This window comes from Macaca thibetana, chromosome 4 (genome assembly GCF_024542745.1).
Source record: "Macaca thibetana thibetana isolate TM-01 chromosome 4, ASM2454274v1, whole genome shotgun sequence".
Taxonomy (NCBI): domain Eukaryota; kingdom Metazoa; phylum Chordata; class Mammalia; order Primates; family Cercopithecidae; genus Macaca; species Macaca thibetana.
This window is the reverse complement of record NC_065581.1, coordinates 34,662,879-34,676,300: the sequence shown is the minus strand read 5'-3', so window position 1 is coordinate 34,676,300 and position 13,422 is coordinate 34,662,879. Positions and strand designations below refer to the sequence as shown.

The 13,422-nt window shown below is 55.8% G+C and overlaps 1 protein-coding gene across 29 annotated transcripts in view; it reads left to right on the top strand.

Annotated features, from left to right (window-relative positions):
* LOC126952767 (ubiquinol-cytochrome-c reductase complex assembly factor 2) overlaps positions 1-13,422 on the top strand; it is a 317,841-nt gene that overhangs the window by 158,950 nt on the left and 145,469 nt on the right. The window contains exon 1 of one of the 29 annotated variants that reach the window (XM_050787731.1): positions 4,152-4,156. The exons of 25 other annotated variants lie outside the window; for them this stretch is intronic. The gene's annotated coding sequence lies outside the window, so the exon portion shown is untranslated. Of the gene's footprint in view, positions 1-4,151; positions 4,157-6,470; positions 6,475-8,793; positions 8,798-11,396; positions 11,401-13,422 lie in introns of those variants that run through there. 3 more of the 29 variants (XM_050787732.1, XM_050787743.1, XM_050787735.1) reach the window with 3 other exon arrangements.

Sequence of the window (13,422 nt, the reverse complement as noted above, 5' to 3'; positions counted from 1 at the left end):
AGCAACTTTTCAACTCAGCAGGTAGTTGTCTGACTCAGCAGTGTCCTTACCGTGGCAGGCAGGATGTGATTCTGGAGCCAACAGCTGCAGGAAGCTTCTAGACTCTGCAGCTTCATGATTGCAGAAGAGGCAGCAGCTCTCTTGGCAACTCACTTCTGCATCAAGGCTTTAAGAACTTAAGCCCAACCCAGAGTCTGTGTCATCAGCCCTTCTGACAATTCTGTATAAACTAATACCCAGTAGTAAGTCCTTCCTGCTTAAACTAGCTACAGAGCAGTGTTCTCTATCCAATTAAATCCTGGACGACATCCTGTCTGCAGGTAGAAAGCCCATCTGCTTGTAAATTCTCATAGCTGGAGCCCGGTGGGAACAGCTGTAGGGCCCCAGCATATGTGCCCTTTGGGGAGTCTTAGAATTCTATGGCTCTAGTCTTCAGAAGGTGTCTAGGGGAACAGCTGAGCACTGGCAACAGCCGTGAGGAAGTCTCTGCTGGGGAGGATGAAGCTGACTGGGCAGTGGCAGCAGGAGGGGCCGCCAGGCCAGGGGAGGACAGATGAAGGCTGGGACTCTGCTGGGCAGGGTGGAGGGGGTTCTCAGCTACAGATGACAGAATCCCATGATTCTTGTTTAAGAAGGGGCATTTATCAAGGGTTGTGGATGACTCACAAAAGCACTAGAAGATCTGAATAAACAAACTAACTGAGCTTCCATGAACAACTCCCAACAGCACACCCCAGAACGGGGCCGGCAAGGGGGCTGCTGCCTCTGCAGAATCCGGAAGTTGCAGGATATAGAAGCAGCCTTCAAAAGTCTGATGCCATGACTGGCTGTAGTAAAATGGACACCTCATGCCCTTCCTCCCTGCCCTCACAGCTCAGCTCCAAACCAAAGTCTCTTGTGTCAAGTTGGCAGAATCTCAACGTGGCTGGAACCCAAGAACCCCAAGAAAGTCTGGGAAGTGTAGTGTTAGCTTTCCAGACTCCCAGGGCAGAAAGGGAAGCCCAGCCGAGGAGAACAGGAACGGGAAGTGAGTGAGCCAGCACACCATACCCACCACACACCCCTTCCACTCTCTCTGCGCTCCTCGTCAGTCCTATGGGGGCTCCAGAGTGGGGAGCAGGGTTGTGGGTTCGGCAGGCCCTGTCCCATGCCCCTCGATGTGGCTTGCACAGCAGCCCTATGTGAGGTGGTCATAGGATGAGGGCCCTACCAGCCCAGCTGCTGAACCACCCCCCCCACCGCCACCTCCAAGTAGTTTAAGCAGAAAAGGAATTTATTCTGGGATACGTAGCAAGTCACAGAGCCACTGGGAGAGCCTAAGGCCCTTTAGTAGCTACACTACCAGGAATATCGTCTGAAATCACTGCAGGGCTGGATCACAGAGACCCGTCTGTCATGGGAGCAGGTCCCGGCATCCCATCTCACCCACCGTCACTGAGGCTTTGACACTGAAACCCCTGCCACGCCACCGTGCCTGCAGCCACCCTCACCCCAGCAGTGTGCTCAGGGGCCGTTCTCTAGGGTCACAGCTTCCCCTTGGTGGAACGTGGCTCTGTGGCTCTGCTCTGGCCACACCAGGGTCTGGGAAAGTAGCTGTTGGGATTCCACAGTGAGAAACAGGGACACATGGAGTGAGCAGGGACTTCCTCCAACTTCTCAGGGTCTGAGTGGTCAAGAGAATGACAAACATCACCTCCAAAGCCTCGACCAGATGAGGGTTAAACAAAAAACTTTGGGATATGGCTAGGGTATGGCCAGGCCCTCTTCGGTATACTCTGCCCCTCCAGGACAGGCTTAGAGTGTGTCCTCCGTCTTCCCAGCCCTCCTCTGCTCCCTGGTGCCGGCATACTGGTGTTGGCTAAATGTTTGGGAATTGAGCTGAACCGTCTGCGTAGCTAATCTGCCTGGCTCCTGTCAACATGAGGGCATTTGCCTGGCAATGGGGCCCAGCCTGTTTTCCACTCAGAAACGCTGTGGAGAGTGAGAAGATCTTGTCTGAGCAAGCTTCCCGTTAACTGTCACGGTGACCTTAAAGACTGGAGTTGGTTCTGGTGACCGGGGGAGGAGAAATAATATAACACAAATAGCAGCTACCATCCGTTGGACACAGTAGAGCAGCCGCATGGACTGGCTGGAGCCAGACTGCCTGAGCATGCACTCCGCTGCCTCCACCAGCTCAGCCCTGGGCAAAGCGCTGAGCCACCCTGTGCTTCCATTACCTCACACATCGAATGGGGATAGCAACAATACCAAAGTGGCCGTGAGTCCTATATGAGTTCATGCAAGAAAGGCCTTTGGAAGGAGGCCTGGCATAGAGAGGAGGGTAGCACTTTAGTGGTGCCTTCTGGGGCAGTGCTGAGTGCTTGCATTAACACCTCTAAGCCTCACACCTGTCTGGGAGGTCAGCTCATTAGCATCTCTCCCTGAGGCTCAAAGAGAGCAAGTCACTTACCTAAGGCCACCCAGCCAGTGAGTGGCAGAAGTGGGATTTGAACCCAGGTTTGTCTGACTCCAGATTCTTACCCCGAAGCCCAAGAAAGAGGGGGCATGTTCACACCATGCCCACTCCACACACACATCAATACCAGGGTGCCTCCCACATGCACAGCGCTGCTGGGGCTTGGAGATTCCAAGGGGAGGGGGCCACCGGCCACAGGAGGCTGCTGCAATCAGATACTGATAATCCGGGCTGGTTAATGTTGAGGCAGGAGTGGTCTAGGGTCCTGCTGGAGCCAAGCAGAGGGCTCTGAGCCCAGTCTGGGCACCCGGAATGGCTTCCTGGAGATGACCCTGGGTGGAGCTCTTGTTTAAATTGACTTACTGGGGGTATGATTTATAAATAATAAACTGTACACATTTTAAGTGAACAGTTCGATGAACTTTAACAAATGTGCATACCTGGGTACTCACCATGCCAATCGAGATATAGAGCAATTCCATCTCCCCCAGAAAGTTCCCTCCAGAAAGTTCTCTCCCGCCCCTTTCCAGTCACTGTTCTCCAACTCCCACCCCAGGCAACCACTGTGGGCTGAGCTTTGAAAGATGAGTAGGCAGGGAGTGTCTCTGAACCTATTCTGGTTCAAGGGTTGCCAAAAAAATATGTATCAAAAAAAAGAAAGATGAGTAGGCTTCTTCCCCCTCATTCCCCATCCCTTTGGCTCCAGCCAGGGAAAGCGATCCCAAACATCAGCCAACAACTCCAGGCTGGCTGTGGGCCCTCAGCCAGAGTGAGGGAAACTGTTGGCTGCCCACTTCCTTCCTGGGCCTGACCTCTGGCTCCTGCAGGCCCCGGTGCCCCCTCCACCCCAGCTCTGAGCCTCTGAGCTGCCAGCCTGCCCAGTGCCCACCAGTGCTCCAGGAGGACAGGGATGGTGCCCACAGAACCCGGTAGGGAAGCGGGAAGTGCTGAGTGAGTGGATCCGGGTGTGCAGGGGGCTGGGGAGGGCAGCCAGGCCTGGTGCCCCCCTGAGCCAGCCCCTGGTCAGGGAAATACTAGGCACTTCTGCTGCACCCCTGCTCCCTACCACTAGGCCAGACCCGCTTCCCAGGCACCCTGGGGTGGGCGGCCTGGAGCAAGGTAAAGGGGTAGTCTCTGGTCTCTCAGCACCCCACTGGAGACATTCCTGCGCTTGGAGCAAGACAAGGGAATGGGCAGGAAGCCTCATTAGTGCCCAGAGCACTGGACTGGGGCTCCCCTATCTGCCACTGACTAGCATGAAGTTTGGAACCAGCAACCTCCCCACTCTGGACCCCTCCAGCTACACATGGAGAAAGATCTCTAAAGTCCCTACTAGCCCCAGAGGCGGAAAACCCTCCTTAACCTCAACCCTTCCCTCTGGAAGCCGTCTAATCTGCAACCCTCCAACTCGTTGCAAAATGCAATAGTTCGCTCTAGGCTGAGAACCCAGGCTGTGGAACCAAGACCCCATCCACCCTGGGCCAGCCAGAGAGGCAGTTTGACGTAGGGCAGGCGCTGCTAATGGGCTGCTGCAGATGCTCACTGTGCTGGCTGGAGAGTTAATTACTCTGGAGGCCAGAGAGAGATGAATACTTCATAAAGCCAGAGCCACCCGTGAATTATTCATCCTCCATTTGTCACAAGGGGTAGAGGGACGCGACAGACAGCTCGGAGGATGCAGGCGCCCAGATTGGGGGGAAGGGGAGCACGTGGTGCTGCCTCCCACTGACATCCAGAGGAACTGGTTCCTCTCCCATCCCAGCCTCGGCCGGGTCCAGGGGGTCTTGGCCCAGCTGCCTGGGGGACTCTGGGCCCCTCCCTTGCCCTCTCTGGTCTTGGCAATGCATCTGGGCTAGGTGGCATGCTCTGACAGTGACCCAGCCCAATATCAGGGGAGCCCAGGAGATACTGGGGTTGAGACCTCACCCTGCCACAGGACCTAGCCACAGGCGTGACAAATTCAAACCAGACCACAGCAGGCAACCGCAGAGAGAGGCCTCAGTGGAGTGGAGAGGCGGATGTGGGCACTGCAGTGTGGCATGGGCCTGTCACCCCCGTCCCCAGCCCTCCCCATGCTCAGGGCTGCAGCAGGTAGGGGGGATGCCCCAGAGATCTCCCAGCCCCTTTCTCCACCCCAGCACTTGTCCATCGCTGCTCCAGGGCCCCTGGGGGTTTGCCAGAGCAGAGGAAAGTGCTGAGTAGCTGTGTCCTGAAAGCAAGTGCCACCCCTACACCTGAGCTTCTCCCACTGCCTCCCGAGCCTCAGAACTACCTGAGGGGAGATACTACTGTAACCTCAGAGACCGCCGTCAGCCATGGGTCCAGTTTATCCACCTAAACAACAACCTCCTTCCTTGTAGCCTTTTGATGGGAAGCAGGAGGTAGCTACACAGAAGAGGGCAGCCCACTGTGTAGCTGCATGGGGCCCTGGGCCCACGCGAGCTCTTCCTGCGGGTTTCTGGCCTGGTCAGAGGGCTGCGGGTGGGAGTCACTCTTGGAGAGGCCCAGACCCCGTCCGCACCAGCTGGGCTGCCCTGAAGCCAACCTTCCTCTCTGGGTATGATCTCTCTGGACCCGAGGTCCAAGCTCAGCCCAGGGAGTGCTCTGACGCCTAGGCCTCCCCAACTCCTCTCCAGCCCGTGGACCCTGGCCCACGCCAGAGGAATGCACCTTCGCAGCACAGAGCCTTGCCTCACTGGACCTGGCACCCTGGGGCTGCGCTGGACAGAAGGGAGTTGGGGAGACCAGGAAGAACTGAGCTCAGCGTGCAACCTGGGGCCAGGGAGGGAGAGAAGTTTGTTTGGGGGACTCCCACTGCTTCCTTCCCTCCCTGCTGGACTACCATTTCCCTTTCACACCTTCCTCAGACTGTGCTAGCAACGTTCCTTTACAGGAACTGAGATCCAGAGAGGGGGGCTCCGCTCAGGGCAGGCAGGGACCCAGCCTCGGGCCTCCTCCCTGGGGTTTCATTTCCTTCTCCACCACTCCCCTCCCTGCCCTCACCCGGGAAATGGACGTTTGGGCCTGGTGACCTCCAGGGCCCCTTCCTGATTCTCCTGGGTCTTTCTCCTTCTGGGTGAGCTGTATCCTCTCAGGCCCCAGTGTGGATTCCATCTGGTGTCTACCCAGCTTTCCTAACTCAGGTAGGATTTTAGCCTCTCTGAGCCTGTTCGTACCTTGGACAACAGGGTAACATCTCTTGCCCTGCTGACCTTGGTTCCTGTGTACAGGTTAGATGTCATCAAAGATGGGAATGGGGCTTAAAGTCAGAAAGCTCCTTGCAGATGTGCAGTAGAAGGTTTACATGATTCTGGGGTCTCAAAGTGACAGCCCAGCTCTGCTCTATTTGGCTGCCCCATGTGATTTCATATTTGCTGCCATTAGGCAGGGCACGTGGCATCCGTTTGCTCCAGGCCTCCCCGCTGCCTACCTCCTAGACTGGCCGGCTGTGTCAGACGTCCACCTTGGAGGTTGGCGCTGCGTTTGGTGGTGTCAGAACCCTCACTTCTACCTGGAAGCTTCTGGGTCCTGTGGGCACCTCCCAACTGGGAGACCACACAGCTGGAGTGCACAGCTGGCAGGGGCCAACCCGTCCCACCTGCAGCCAGTTGCCTCTGCCCCTCCCCAGTATCCAGGAGCCCCAGCCTCCGGGGCCTGAGGGCAAGAAGGAGCCCACAGGTGCTACCTCCAGCCACGGCTTATAACAAATTGCTTCCACAGGCCCTGAAGTGGATGCAATGTTTTCCCTATTTCCATTTAGAAATGTGCCAAGTCTCCCCCAGCCTGGTCCCCTCCCCAAATCTAAACCCTGCCTGTGCTCCCCAGACCTTAAAGAATATTTAACCACCTGTTAAATGATTTATCCCATTGAGGTTCCAGAGCTCAGGGCATCTCACGGGCCTCCTCGAGAATTAACTAGAGCCATAAATCAAAGCGACGTTTGAGAAATTTCCAGCCGCCTCAGACAGCAGGCAGCGGCTCCAGCCCAGACAGGGGAAATGGCATTTAGATGGGGGAAATGGCATTTAGAATGGAGAGGCAAGAGCACCGGCGGGGAGCAGCCTCCAGACCAGCTCAGACGGGGGTGGAGGGCCAAGGACATTGCTTCAGAGGGCTCTGTGCAGAGGCAGCCACAGATATGTCCTCTCCGTCCCGGTGCATCCAATACAGGCAGCATCTTAACTCCTGGCACGTGCAGAGAGCCCTCCATGGTTGGCAAAGAGCTTTCCCACCTGTTATCTCATCTGATTTCAAAACAGCGCAGGGAGGCAGGTGCTGCGACTGAATACAAGAAGCCCAGTGGTGAGGCTCCAGGCCTCTGCAGGGGGCAGGGGCAGTCTTGACTTGTGGCGGCCCGAGAGTGGACGAGTGTGGCAGGACTCAGGGACCAGACAGTGAGATGGGCTGAGGCACAATGGCAAGAGGGGACCAGGTAGGCTCTGTTCAGATTCTGGGTCTGGGGAAGGAAGGAGGGTAAGAGGGGCTGATGTTGAAGACTAGTTATGTGCTAAATCCAGACCCAAGTGGCAGAGGTGAACCCTCAAATCCCACAAGAACCTAAGGAGGTAAGTAGTTTGTTTTTTGGGTTTTTTTTTTTTTTTTCTGGAGACGGAGTCTCGCTGTGTCACCCAGGCTGGAGTGCAGTGGTGCAATCTCGGCTCACTGCAACCTCCACCTCCTGGGTTCAAACAATTCTCCTGCCTCATCCTCCCAAGTAGCTGAGATTACAGGTGTGCCACCACCATACCTGGCTAATTTTTGTATGTTTGGTAGAGATGATGTTTCACTAAATTGGCCAGGCTGGTCTCAAACCCCTGACCTCAGGTGATCCTCCTGCCTCAGCCTCCCAAAGTGTTGGGATTACAGGTGTGAGCCACCGTGCCCAGCCAGAGAGAAGTAGTTTTTTAAGCACCATTTTACAGATGAGCAAACTGAGTTTAACTGACCTGGTCAAGGTCACATAGCCAGCAAGTGTCAGAGCCAAGAATTGAACCTAGATTCATCTGGCTTCAAATTCTGTGCTGTTCTTCTCCACTCTCAGATCTGCTAAACATAAGAACTAAATTTGACTGGGCACTTGGCAGTGCACACAGCAGTCCCCTAAGGGCCTTATATACATTATCTTCTGTAGTCTGTCCAATAACCCCAGGAGGTGGGTTCTCCTATTCTCTCCATTTCACAGATGAAGAAGTTGAGGCCTCAACCCTCAGCTCTAAGGAGCAGTGCTAGGGCTTGCAGCCAGGCAGGATGACCGCAGAGCCTCTCTGTACCACCACTCACTCAGGTCCCCTGTGCTTGGAGCCCTGAGCTAGCAGCTACGTGTGAAAAGCTTGGCGGCTGTGCTTTCCAGGCAAGAGGGAGACGGTTGAACCATCAGGCCCTATCTTGGAGGGAGAGAATTCCACACAGAGAGGGGCTCACACCAGATGCTCAAACACCAGGCTAGGGCCAGTAGACAGTGCAAAGCCAGGTGCCTGAGGGGTCCCTAGGAGTTCCATGGGCCCCCAAGGCCAGGGCTGTTGGCAGCAGACCTAGTGGGCCCCAGGTACCCAGCCATGACTGACTCTGAAGCAGAGGGGCTGGGCCATGGCCTGGGCTCATCTCCATTCAGGAGCACCCTGAGGGGAATGTCAGGGCCAGCAGGAGCTCAGCATGACCGTTGGCTCTCTGCAGGGGTGAGGGGTAGCCCTGAACCTGAACCATCCCCTCTCCATTCCTTGATAGCGAAGGCTCTGGTCCCAGAAGTGAGGGCCTCTCCATGAGGCTGGAGGCAGGGTCCAGCGGACAAGAGTCAGGGCCCTCAATATCCTCCTCTTGCCCCCATAACCCTTGACATGTCCTGGAAAAGCCAGCACTGGGCACCCAGATTCTTTCTCCCACATGGCTTTACCCCAAGAGCAGAACAGAAATTCCTTTTCAGTTCTTGAGCCCCAGTTTGTAATTGAGAAATCCCCAATTTTTTTTTTTTTTTTTTTTTTTTTTTGAGACATCCCGCTGTCACCCAGACTAGAGTGCAGTGGCATGATCTCAGCTCACTGCAAACTCTGCCTCCTGGATTCAAGCAATTCTCCTGCCTCAGCCTCCCAAGTAGCTGGGACTACAGGCATGCACCACCACACCTAGCTAATTTTTGTATTTTTAGTAGAGACAGGGTTTTACCATGTTGGCCAGGCTGGTCTTGAACTCCTGACCTCAAGTGATCCACCCTCTTTGGCTTCCCAAAGTGCTGGGATTATAGGCATGAGGCACCATGCCCAGCCAAAAAATCCCAAATTTGAGAGGACGCCTGATCAGTATGGTCTCCCAGAGGCCCTGTCCTGTCACTCCATGGCATGGGGGACACGGGAAAGTAGTATTAAACACGAATGCCCCAGCACCTGTGGGGCAAGGCACCCTCTGGCCGAGGTGGCTGCTTTCACCCCAGCTTTGCCCCCATATCTCCCCTCACCCCCTCTGAGCCCCTGAGCCTCAGGGTGCTACATCCCCACCAGGGATGACCCAAGGCTGGTGCCTCCAGGCAGCTGGGATGAGCCGAGGCCATTCCCACGGTGGTGTGGTTAGGGGTCCCGCAGGCACAGGCCCGGGGCAGGGAGCCGGCTGCTTGCCTCCCAGCCGCAAGCTGGCCAGCCAGGCCCATCCACCCCGGAAAGCAGGACCTGAACTTGCCCCTCCCCGTCTGCCCCTTACTGGAACATAAATTGAGCCAAGTTTGCAAAGAGCCCAGTGTCCCCTAGTGTCTGCTCGGGGCACAGCTCAGGCTCCTCAGGCTTGAAGCCACTTGCCTGCTGGGAAAAAGGTGGGAGACACCCCGTGAGTCCCAAACACAATGGTGAGGCAAGACAGAGGGTGTCCTCGACCTCACCTCCCCGCCTAAGGGCCTCGGGTTGCCCTCGTACCACCACCCCCATGCCCCAACCTCCCACTCTAGCACCCCCTTCACCCCTCGCATCAGATCCTTCCCATTCTACGCCTAAATTTTGCTGGCCCCATCCCAGCTAGTCTCTTGACTCAGAATGTCAGGGCCAGGAGCTCAGGGTCCCATCATCATCACAGATGTGAAGGCTGAGGCAACTGGGCCAATGATGCCAGGGTTGGTGCAGGTATATGGTGAGCACTTTATTGGCTGACGCTCAGTTGGCGTCTGGTTTACAGAGACCTGATGACGCCCCTGAATCAATTGCTGCAGCTGGGCTTACATGGCTCCCGGTGCCACCACCACTGGCCAGACAGAATCTCTGTGGATTGAGGGAGGCTCATTTCTGCCCCAGAGCCCCTGAAAGTTCACCTAAGAATGGATACTTGGGACAATGGCCTTCCAGGCAGAGCAAGTCTCCAGGACAAAGACCTTTCGGCCAGAGGGACCCAGGGAGGCCTCTCAGCTGGAGCCGGGTGACTGTGCTGGGCTCCTGGGAGCGGGCTCTGAGGGCCGCCACCCTGAGTGATGATGTCAGAACCCCCATGGAGAAGCAAACAATTCAGGGGTGTCCAGGCAAGAGAGAGGAAGGTCATTCTCACATCACCTGTCATCTGTCCCTGTCAGGAGAAGGGGCAGGTCTAAAGCCTTAAGCAGAAGTGGGGGTAGGCCCCATACCTTGGACTCGGGGCCAGAAAGAAAGTCTGTTTTTCCATGGCTTCCGTCAGCGGAGCCCAGGTCACCTTCCCCCTACCCCCTGAGAGTGGCTTCGTGAGGCTGACAGGCTGTGTGACACAGCTTAGCAGGTCTCTTAGCAAAGTGCACATGTCACTAGCATGCCAGGTGCTGGGAGGGAGGAACAGGCACCCAGCCCAGCTCTCCTCCCTCACCTCGGGATTCTATGGCTGGAAGCTGCACCAGCAGAGGGGTTAGAGAGGCTAGAACACAGTTACTGGGTAGTGCCGGTCACCCTGGGTCTGGATGCTGCAATGGTCCAATTTGATAGCTCAAACTACCGCAGGAAGGGTCTCCAGAGGTCCTGGGGGGTGCTGGTGGAGCAGAGAGCTGGTAGCAGTGATCGGGGGGCGGGGGGTCCTCCCCACAGCCTCAAAGGAGACTGGGAGGCAGCTCTGGTTCCCTCTCCCAGCCCCAGGGCTCAGAAGGAGTGGGATAGAGGAAGTGTCTGCACCAGAATCCCGCCCATGAGGACAAACTTCTATGTTATTTGGGGCACAACTGGAAGGCGCTGATTTTACCTGGAAAGCAGGAGGAACCTAATGCCTGACACCAATATAGACTTTACATATTTCCCAGCTAATAGCTGCTTGTAGCTTATGCTAATTTGGCATCAATTCTCTCTTTGTTATGATTAAAGACCGTATCACAGACAGCATTAGCAGTGAGCCTAATGCAGGAACTGCTGGATAGCTTGCGGCCAGGGTTGTTCTACGAGAGCTGCAGGGCAGAGGGATGACCTCACAGATGAGGAGGCTGAGGCCGAGGCGAAGGCTGAGAGTCGCAAAATGTCTGGCCCAGGGTGGGTCAGGGCAGAGCCGGGACCGGAGCTCACACTCCCTACTCCCATTTTCCCTCCTTCCAGCACTGCCACAGCTCAAGTCCTGGCCTTCTACCCAGCACCCACTCATGCAGTCCCCAACCTGGTCCTGACCCCAGTTCTTCACCAAGCAGCTCTCAAAACATATATCCCCACCCTGGCTGAAAGCTTCCTTCAGGTCTTAAATTTGACAGGAATCCTGGTTCTACCCCAATTCCAGTTGAATTTCAGTCCCTAAACCAAACCCTGACACCAATCTCCCCAGCCCACACCAGTCCCAGCTCTGGCCCTGGGCGCGGAAGTGTCTAGCACCTAACCCTCAGCAAAGCCCTCCCTAGGATGAGGTCTGGGTCCACCACCCCCTCTCCCCAGGGTCTGAGGGATTAGGTGACATATCTAAGGTCACACAGGAATGAGTAGCAGAGTTGGCTGTGGAGCTCAGGTCCCCCTGACTCTGGAGTCTCCAGGTGGGGGTGGACAGCAGGAAGCCTGGAAGGTGCCGGGAGATGGTGGCCCCTCCACAGGCACTCCTCTGACAGCACATGGCCTCACAGGAGCCCCACAGATTCTCGAGAGTTGGGCAGCTCAGAGATCGTTCATCTCCATTTTACAGATCAGAAGACTGAGGCCCAAAGGGAAAGGCTAAGGTCAGTGGCAGAGCAGAGCAAGAGACCAAGTCCCCTGACAGTCTACCCAAGGCTCTCCCATGGCCCCACCCTGCCTCCTTCCCACTCCATAGGGGCTGAGCAGGCAAGTCAGGTATGGAAGAAAAAATAATGCAGGAAACTGCAAGATCACAGACGACAGAATATTGATTTCCATCCTCATTCCTGGAGAAGTGCCCCAGAATGGCAATGCCAGCTCAGCTGCCTTTAATCGGGAGGCTGCCTGGGCTCCAGAGCAGCCACTGGAGTCCCTGCTTGCCAACAGTGGGGTGTTGATCAAACGGGTTACCGCCCTGCACTCCCACTTCCCTGCCTGTAAGATGGGACCATGTGGCTCCCCAAGACGTTGCTGAGTGTTGAGATCTGATGATAGATGCACAGCCCCAGCTCAGCAACTGGCTCATTGTAGGAGCTCCCTGACTTTAGTTCCCTCTACCATCTACACCACCCTGTGTCTGGGAAGGGTCATCTTTCAGCAACATCTCTAGACCCAGCTGACCTCCCAGTACCATCCACTCAGTTCTGGAACTTGGGCTGAAGAGGTGCTTTGTTCATGCAAGCGTGGTGGGGTGTGAAGATTGACACCCTGAGTCCCTAGGAGCAACCTGGAAGACCAGCTGACAGTATTTAGCCCTGTCCACCTGCCCACCTCTGGAACATTCTGGTGGGCCACTCAGGTGTATCTGCAAGGCCCTGGGGCTGTGTGGAAACATCCAAAGCTTGGAGTAGCCTTGAAGGCTGAAGAATGAAGAGTGACCCCGGGGCACAGGACCCAGCAGGGGGGCCAAAGAAAGGGGCCCTGGGGTGATGGGGCCAGTGCTCAGGCCCCAGAAGGAGGAGCAGTAGCAGTCGAGGTTCCCTGGGTAGGCAGAGGGGATCCCACCAGGGAAAGACAAATGGCCAGATGGCAGAGGGAAGACACCGGCTGCGGCCTCCACTGGGAACATTAATTAAGCCTTCAATTAGAGCAGGCCTGCCCCTGTCGGCTCCAAAGGGCACCCAGGGCTCCAGTTGCCCTGCCCAAACCAGGAGTTAATAACTCACCCTGTAATGGACTCAACAGAGAAACAGCCAGGAGCACCCACTCATCCATACGCCTGCCTACCAGGGTTCTGGACAGGAGGGAGAGCTGGGGACACCTCTTTGGATCCCTTTATTCCCCAGAAGCCACATCACAGGCCAGCTGGAGGTGGGAAAGCACAGTAGTCCCTCTTGTCCCTGGGGACTGGAGTGTTCATGTACTATTCCCAGAAAATCTCTGCATTTTACGGCAGGGAGGCTCCAAGAAGTTTTATTTACTGTCCGGGACGATTTACTGTGTGTGGTGCTGGGAACAGAGATGGGTAACACCCCAGCTCTGCCCTCCAGGAGTCCATGTTCAGCTTAGGCAGGGCTGGCCAGGGCAGGGAGTAGGAGGGAGAAAATAGACATGAAACTGACCATAACCAGAGCCTTCTATGGCCAGTACTGTCAACAACAGCAGCACCTTCTAGGAGGTATGAGAGGAGAGTCTCAGCTCGGGGGTAAGGGAGAGCCACACAGAGGTGGCCAGTAAACTGAGAGGTCAGGGTCATATAGTCCCACTCCTTGTTTTACAAGTGAACAACCTGAAGCCCAGAGAGGGCAGGTGGCTGGCACAAGGCCACACAGCTATTCAGGGTCAGAGCCAGAATTAGAACCCTGTCAATAGTGGGCCTCTCCATGCTAAAGCAGCAAACTGAGGCCCAGAGAGTTACTTAATTAGGACATTGAATGGAATCCTCTGTCACCCACCCTGTCCTGAGAAAGACTGGCCCTCCAAGGGTCATTTCACATGGCAAACATTGCCCAA